Consider the following 9316-nt stretch of genomic DNA (forward strand, 5'->3'; position numbering starts at 1 on the left):
CGGGGTCCTCCCCGACCTGAGGGTCACTGTTGGGCAGGGAGCGAGGTGTTGGAGAAGCCCTGGGTTGGAATCAGAGAGCTGGGTTTGAATTCTAGGTCTGCTTCTTTGCTGCCCCCTGGCATTCTGCCTCAGGCACCTGCTGGCTGTGTGGTCCCGGGCCAGGCGCGCACCCTCTCTGAATGCACTTTCCTCGTCAGGAAATGGGGATAATAGTACCATACCATGTGGCTGTCGGAGCCTAGAATGAGCCTATTATTCCCGCCGTGCCTGGCATCATGCAGGACGCATTTAATACATGATAGGCTGCCCCTCTGACCTTTGGCAAAGGGTTTAATTACCCCTAGCGTCAGTCTGCTCTTCAATAAAACGAGAGCAAATAATACTTAGTTCCCAAAGTTGCATGAAGATTAAAGGCAAAAATGAGTGTAAAATGCCAGGCTTGTGTATCGCACACGTCATAATAACAACCGAGTGAAACGATTTATGGGAAAGCCTTAACGAAACTCGTACTAAGCAAAAGTACACTTTTCATTCTCTGCTTTGATATCTGCGAGCAGGTTGCTGTCTCTTTCAGTTTCAACTCGCTAATCTGTAAAATTCAAACGGCCCACTGACTCCCACCTCTGGGAGTTGTGGGGCTCAGACGAGGAGGAAATGAGTGTAAAAGTAATTTAGATTCTATCAAGTGCTAAGTGAGTGTGATGCAGTGCTCTTATCCCAATGCATAGGGTTGCAGCAGCACACAGAATGCTTTGTTTTTTGGTATTTAGGAAAAGGCTTCACAGCAGTAGGGGAATTTTAAGAAGATACCTTCTCAGAGTAGACTTAAAATCCGAGTCCCAGCCACGGACTAATTGACCCACCCGCCCACATCCCAACCAACCAATGAACATGGGGGCACTCGTCCTGGGCGAACCAAGTAGAAACAAGTGTTCCTCTGGACAGACCTAGGAGGAAAAGATGCCCTTCAATACTCAGAGTGCAGGGTGGATTTGCCCATCTGCACCCCATCTTCCTGAGTGCTCTTCTGAACATATGGAAGGAGAGTCTCTGTCTGAAGTGCAGCCCCAGAGATGATGAACCAAGCCTGGGCCTTCCCCTTAGAGAATTTTCAATCTAGAGGGACAGACTGGGAGGAAATGTTCTCAGCCAAGGACAGAACAGACTGTGACATGGCTATAGGTTCAGGCAAAGTTCTGCTGTGAGCCTGGAGGAGAGAGAGTCCGAAGGGGAGCTGGTTATTTGTGCTAGACCTAGCAAATAAAAATACAGGAAGTCCAGTGAAACTTGGACATCAGATTAACAACGAATATTTTTTATTTATTTATTTATTTAAAATTTAAATTTTATTATTATATTCCCCATACAATTGCAACTCCCTTATTTTGACCCCAATCCCTCCTTTCCCCGCCCCCCATCCCCCATAGAGTGTCTTTGGTTCATAGTTGTTTGTTGATTTTGATTTTTACTTTCTTATAGTTATTCTTTTTCCTGGCCTCTTATTTAAGTTTTCTAGATTCCTGCTATGAGTGAGACCATCCGGTATTTTTCTTTTTCTTTCTGGCTTATTTCGCTGAGCATGATCCCTTCCAGCGCCATCCATGTTGCTGCAAATTGCATGTGTTTATCTTTTTTGAATGCTGAGTAATATTCCATGGTGTGTATGTACCACATCTTCTTGATCCAGTCATCTATTTTTGGGCATTTGGGCTGTTTCCAAAGCTTAGCTATTGTAAACAGTGCTGCTATAAACATAGGGGTGCAGGTGCTCTTTGGAATTGATGTTTCTGTGTCCTTTGGGTAAATACCTAGGAGTGGAATTGCTGGATTATATGGAAGCTCTATGTTTAGTAGGTCAAGAAATCTCCACACAGCTCTCCATAGTGGTTGGACCAGTAACAACGAATTTTTTTTTAATGAGTCAATCAATGCAATATTTAGGACAAACTTATACAAAGGAATTATTCATTATTAATCTGAAAATCAAATTTAACTTGGTGTCCTCTATTTTATCTGGTAACCATAATGTGTGTGTGTGTGGGGGGGGGTTAGGTCAGAAGGTTGGGGGAATGACGTGATATATGGTCCTTTGGACCAATAGGTATATTTTGATAGGTCAAGTACAGCTCTGCATTGGGGCAGGGAGCTCTGAACTACAACAGCTGATAAGGACCCTGTTGGCCAAGTTGGAGTCAAACCTAGGTTTGCCAGTACTTTCTCCAGGCAGAATCTCTGGACCCCTTCCTCTCACACATTGCCCAGGGCTTCTCCATATCAGCTGCATGAGGAGGAGAGGCGAAGGTGGGAAGCAGTGGTTCTCTGGAGAGGGCTGAGTGTCTGGAATGGGACAGGCTTGGCCACCCAGAGAACTCACCTGCATCAGGTTAGCCTTTATCCCTGCTGTATTTGAAATTTGACTTGTTCTTTCCCTTTGTGTCCTTGATGGAATAATTTCATTCCATCCTGGTCTTCTTCTACTCCACCTCCGCTTGTGGTCATAGATGCCATCCAGACTTGGAAGTGCCTGCAATAATTTAGGCAGAACAGCGCTTCCTTTACCCACGCACCCATTCCAGGCTTCAGCTAGGCCTATGAACAGGATATCTCTATTTCCCAGAGAGATAGCACATTTCCATGGTTAAACCTTGGTAGGGGAGAATTCAGTTCCCTTCTGCCTCTGAAGCTTACTCATAAGTCCTATAACATCAAATTCTGTAATCTTCTTCAGAATTCAGGGACCTATGCAGTTCCACTGCTGACTTGCTTTTGTTTTTACTCCAGGGACACATTCTGAATCAATCACTTTGGATGGGGTGGAGAAGGAGGGCAGCCTGCCATGTGAGAGGGGGCCTGAGGAGGGAAGGGAGATGAAAAAGGCAGGGCAGTTTATTGGAAAGAAGCTCAGTTGCCAACAAGGAGATCAGAAGAGTGACAGAAGGAGAATGGCTTCAGAGCAGGGATTATCAAAGCATGGCCCAAAGATCTCCCACATGCAAAATAATTCTATGCTGACAAGTGTCTATATTAATTCAATACCATTACTTCTTCCTCTGAGGGGAGTGGAGGTGGGGGTAGAAATAAGGAGTTGGAAAAAGTCTTAAAGGGTAGTGCTCGTTGAGAAATTAATTATGTGCCATGTGTTTTAGATAAATTATGTTACTCAGTCTTTATGGTTTCCTTATGAAAAAGCTTCTATGATGAGCATCCTTATTTGAAAGGTGAGGAAACTGAGGCACAGAGAGATTATGTCATTTGTCCAACATCACAAATCTAGGAGCCAGGACACAAACCTAATATAAGTACAGATCTTGCCTCTAGTAAAACTGATAAAATTTAATTCTTGGATCATTTGCTTTGAATAACCTGGAAGCACTTGTTAAAAAATCAGATTTTTGAGATCTAAGCTAGACCTACTGAATCATTAAATACTATATACCAATGTTCAAGAGCAAAACAGGCCTGGGGTATTCAAGGGTCTGCTGCTCTCCTTCCCTGTCTTGACTGAGCAGGTTTCTGAGCAGCTGGACTGACAGTTCTTTCCATACCACCTTTTCAAAGAGGACTGTTACACTCCCACCCTGACCCTGCATTGAGGCTTGATTCAGATCCACAGTGCCTCGTGGCCTCCCAGGGTGGACAGGACTTTGGTGGAACTTATGCCAGGGACCTGTTCATGTTGTCTGCTCAGGGGAGTGGCTGACAGCTACCTGGGCCAGTCCGTCTGTCAGAAGGCAACAGCTGGCTAAGGAGTCCCTTCCTGACAAGGACCCCTTCAATCAGGCCGGATGTGTGGATCTGGACCTCTGGGCCTCAGTTTCTCTCTTCATAATATGAGGAACAATCAGCTTTGTCTCTGCCCCTTCCTTCTCCCCAGGAAATGTGCAGAACAAAAAGTAGATTTTATCAGAAGGAATTCTGGGCTCCAGAGAAAGCCACTAACAAAACCATCAACCTCCAAAAACCACAATAATAAGACTAGTGAGGACATGAAATCAGCTTGGGGGATTTGAAAGGGAGACTTTTCCCAGCGTTGTGAAGACTTGAGCTGTGATCATTTGGATACATTATTGATCATAACCTCTGTGCAGTTTTTGCTGTGATTCAATTCTAGAATTCTTGATTTTCTAGCAACCACCTCTTTGCTAGAAGAGAAATTTCCTCTCTTTAGCACATGTGAACGTGGACTCAGTTTGGGGCACTTCACCAGTATACCTACCTATCAACCTCCCAGCATGTACACACACATGTGCAAGAGCATGTAGAGCTGGAAAAGAAAGAAATTGAGTGAGGCAGACTTATGCTGAATCTTGATTTTTACAGTTTTTGACCTTTTGCCAGTCAACTAACTCCTGAGTTTCTACCACTTTAAAATGGGAGAACAATAATTTCTGCTTTTTCTACTACCCCGATTTGCTATGGAGAACAAGCTAGGCAATTAGTAAGTGTTAAATCCTTTCAAGTGCGGGACCATGGGTACACAGATACACGTGTATGTACACACAGGTATTCTTTGCACAGGTTTCCACCCACTCAAGCACATTCACATCAGATAACATACACTTGCCAGCAGGACAGGACAATGGCCACACGATACTCTCTGGCTCAGAGCAGCCCTATCTTTCCTAACGCTTATCACAGTTTTCTGGGCCGCAGCCTCTTCTGGTTTGTTTTTTACTCACACCAGGACCCAAGGGACTTGCAAGGAGAACGATAAAAGCCTGGCTAGTTTGGCACTGTGCCCTACTTCCCTTCCACATAAAGGCTGTCTAATCACCAGGCATCTGACTTGAAAAGCCGGGCCAGGACCTGCTCAGCATCTGCTGCTTTGCTCAGACCTGCTAACAGGAAAGTGTCTGGTTCCTTTCCACCCCAAACAGGAAGTGTCTGCCACTGTCCAGAGGGAGCACTTGGTAGCCCGGTCATTTATAAGAAGCCTCCCCTTGATGCAGTGGACCCTCCATGTAATTTTTGTGGGAGGCTCATTTCCTTGCAAAACTGGAGGACCAGCGCCCCAGGGACCCCTCTGTGGAGGCTGGAGGCTGGGAGGGTGGTATTGGTGGCTACTACTGCCTGTGGCACCTGGCAGAGAGCAGGCTGTCATTCTTTCAACAAACAGCCATCAGGCACTTACTCTGTGCCCCATGGGAGACATAGGAAAGTCCTAGACAAGGTCTTTGCATTTGAAAGTTTACAGACAAGTCAGAGAGACAAAGCATGCATGCTGTTTTCCCCCACTTGTTTATTCATTCATTAAGTACAAGATTCCCCGCCTCCCTTTATAAAAAAAAAAAAGTGTTTCAGTCACTGTGAGGGGCACTGGGGGTTCAGTGATGAACTAGGTGACCCAGCTAGAGAACAAATTGGCCTCTAATAAGGGAGGTAAGTCTTGAATCATGTAGTACCGTCTTGAACTCCACAGTTATTTCAAGAGGCAAAAGATCTCTTATGACCTGGTTTTTACTCTGGTGGGAGCAACAACCTCTGTCACCCCCTATAGTTTGCTCTGGAGACAGCAGCCACAGTGCTCCTGATGAAACAGGTCAGCGCATGCTGGACCTCTGCTCAAATGGCTCCCTCTAACGGCTTCTCCTCTCACTCTAAGTAAATCCACAGTCCTCACACGTCTTGCAAGGTGGAGAGGTGGCAGGGCTGGGAAGCCAAACAGGATGGAGGCTACTGAGAAATTACCAACAGCAAGAAGACTACTCTCTGTAGGCTGTTGCACTGCTGGAGGGACTGGGGTTCCTGAAACCAGCGCCACTGGAGGAAATAGTCTAGAGAAGATAGCTGCTGTCTGAGGCAGAGAGGGAAGGACAGGAAAAACCCTTGCTCCTCCTTTTCTTCTGTGGTCCAATTTCCCCATAGGTTTCTGACTAGCACAGCTGGAAGCGACCACCTGAGGGAATCTGAAAGTGAAGGGTAGCCTGCAGGGGTCAGATACCCAAGCGAAGACTTGAGGAATGGATTGGGGCAAACAGGTCCAATATCAACACCTTCCCTGATACATTCAGCTAAAGCTGATGTGTAAAACTTACCTGCTGTCATCACTAAATATGTACACTGAAGCCAGAATAGTGAACATTCAGGGGTCAGGATTTTGTAGCAGGAAGGATGGGTGAAGGTTAAAGTTTATTGTAGATAGTTAACTCTAGGCAAAAGGCTGGAAGGCAGGAGGTCAGGAGTCCATCTGACCCTTCTTTCTTTGGAAAGAAGTCCCTGAGCAGGGCAGACCTGGGAGTTCTCTGTTTCAAGTTTGGGAGACCAACAACACTGTATAAACAACACTAGGCTTGGTTCGAAGACCTGGTGTGTGAACATGGTACAGAATTCCAACTACCTGAGCTTCAGTGTTCTCATCTATAAAATGTGAACAGCAGCCTATTAGATTATTCACTTTTTGTATCTCCACCTTTAAAACAAAATTCCACTTCTAAAAAATGTTAAGAAAGGACCACTTGATGGGCCTCCCTAGTGGCCTAGGAGGTAAGTTGCAGTGCTACAACCGCAATGGCCCTCCCATGGCAAAATGGTCCGAGTTCAATCCCAGCCAGGGAGCTAACCCACAGGGCACAGCAGACCTCTCCAATTTCACCCACTGCTCCTCTTAGCGATGTATTTCAGCAGATCTGCCTGTTCTGCTCCCCACTCTGTCTCTGATGAATCCTCTCACACCCTGCACCTCTGGCCTGCACTCCAGTTCTTCTACATAAAAATAAATAAAATAAAAACCTTACAATAAAGGAATAATTTTTATTAAAAAAAAAAGGACCATTTAGAAGTGGTCCCTACCCCTAATAATCCAGTTCCCCCATTATTACCATCTTCTCTGGGTTGTCTTGCTCAATAGACATGCTCCACAGCTAAAACATCTTCAGTCATGAAAACTTTTATTTCAAGATTTATTTTTATTTACTTATGCATACAAGAACTGGGGTATAGGCCAGAGGTACGGAAGGTGAGAGTATTCACCAGAGACAGAGTGGGGAGCAGAACAGGTAGATCTACTGAAATACACTGCTGAGGGGAGCAGCAGGTGAGATGGGAGAGGTTCGCTGTACCATGTGGGTAGCTCCCTGGCCAGGGATCAACTTGTGCTTCAGTGACTGGCGATAGTTTGATATCCCAGAGACTTTAAACCCTGCACCACCAAGGAGGCCCAAACTTTTCTTTCTTTAGCTTTGTTTGCTTGGACCTGTCTAGAGGGTTCTGTGACCCTCTTTATTCAGAGTTGAGGGCAATTACTGCTGGTATAATGAAAAATGGTATCTTCATGTCTTTTTCTCATGTGAAGACATTCTAAACTTATTGCTCTACTTCCACCTCGACCTGCTCCTCCTCCTGTTCTCTAGCACATTGAATGACACCTCTATCTGTCCACTTGCCTATATGGAAAACTCCAGAATTCACCCTATACCACTCCCTCTCTGCTAGCCCTTCCACCCAAATTGGTCACCAGACCTCACCCAGTATACCACCTACCTAAATAGCTCAGGGATCTCTTCTCTTACCTCCAGCTCCACAGCTACAATCTAAGTTTAGGCCACTATGATCTCCACCAGAATTATTGCATTGACCACCTAATTGGTCTCCCTGCTTGTAGACAGCTCTTATCTCTACACATTCTTCATACTGCAGTCTGAACTTATACCTCACCTTTAAAATCCTCTGGCAAGCACTTCCCACTGTCTTCAAGATAAAACACAAAATCTAAAGTACTTTGCAAGGTCTCAGTTATTTAGTTCTCCACTTTTCTGGTCCCATCTCCTATTATCCTTCCTCTTATACCCCCCAACATATTGAATTACTTTTTATTTTTATTTATTTTTTTTAAAGATTTATTTTTTATTTATACAAGAGCTGGGGTACAGGCCAGAGGCGTGGGAGGGTGAAAGAATTCACCAGAGACAGAGTGGGGAACAGAACAGGCAGACTGACTGAAACACACTGCTGAAGGGAGCAGCAGGCAAGACAGGAGAGGTCTGCCTTGTCATGTGGGAATCTCCCTGGCCGGCTAGGAATCAAACTGGCACCGCAGAGGCTGTGGACAGCTTCACAGCGCTTCGCTCAACCTGCTGCGCCACCGGGGAGGCCCTTGAACTACTTTTTAACTAGCCTTTAACACACTTCCCCCCACTTTTTCACTTGGTCAGCTTCTGCTCACCCCCTATGTGGTTTGCTTCAGATGTCATAGTGTCCTCAGGGAACATGTCCTTGTGTGTTCTCTGATCTTTCACTAGGCAGTTCAGCATAATGGCTAAACCCTTGGGCCGTGGTGTCTGGTTACCAGGATCCAATTCCATGTTGGCCATATTCTAGCTGTGTGACCTAAGGTAAGTGAATTCTGCCTTCTTGCCTGTAATGTGGGGATAATATTTCATCAGTGTGCTGTGAGAATTAAATGAAATGATGTGGGCCTCCCCGATAGCGCAGCGGGTTGAGCGCCTGCTGTGGGGCTGTCCGCAGCCTCTTCAGCGCAGGTTCGATTCCCGGCCGGCCAGGGAAGATACCCAGATGGCGCGGCAGACCTCTCCTGACTCACCCACTGCTCTCCTCAGCAGTGTCTTCTGTCCGTCTGCCTGTTCTGCTCCCCACTCTGTCTCTGGTGGATCCTCTCACTCTCCCGCGCCTCTGACCTGTACCCCAGTTCTTGTATAAATAAAAATAAATCTTAAAAAAATAAAATGACAATTTAAGTTAACATTAATATAGCACTGAAAGCGAAAGCTCGACACTCCTCTCAGTGTTCCCCCCTCCAAATCCACATGCGTGTGATTTCGTTTTAATGCACACGTTTGTTCCAGTATCATCTCGTCGTGCGTTTTTTATTTGACAAGGCAGTTACTGCAAACCGAAGGCGATCAGGTGTCAGAGCTTTCCGTCCCCAAGCACGTCGACTCCGAACGCCCCCGGGTGGCTCCGGCTTTCTTCAGCAAAAGCGGAGCGACCCAGGGCATACCATTCGAAATATTAGGGGACGCAAGGTCTCTGCCAACAAATAGTCTGTGTTTGCCAGCTCTCCTCTCTTGTGCTCCCCGATTTCAAATTCTGCCGGCCCCCGTACAGGGAGAAATACGACAGTCACTAGGACGCAGCGAGTAGTTCAGCTTCCTCCCCCACTCAAATGGCCGCCTTGGTACTTTCTCCTCTCAATTCCCTCTCAATAATGGTACCGTCCACAGAGGGGTGAACAGAGAGGGAACCTCAAGTCCTCAGGGGGCGGAGGCCGGTACTAGTACAGAACCACCCCTCCTCCCGTGGTGCGGTGGTCCCGCCCGCCGTGCCCTGATTGGCTGCCGCGGGCCCGCAGTCGGCTCAG

Source organism: Talpa occidentalis, unplaced genomic scaffold, assembly GCF_014898055.3.
Source record: "Talpa occidentalis isolate TD23 unplaced genomic scaffold, MPIMG_talOcc4v2.1 talOcc4.7, whole genome shotgun sequence".
Taxonomy (NCBI): Eukaryota; Metazoa; Chordata; class Mammalia; order Eulipotyphla; family Talpidae; genus Talpa; species Talpa occidentalis.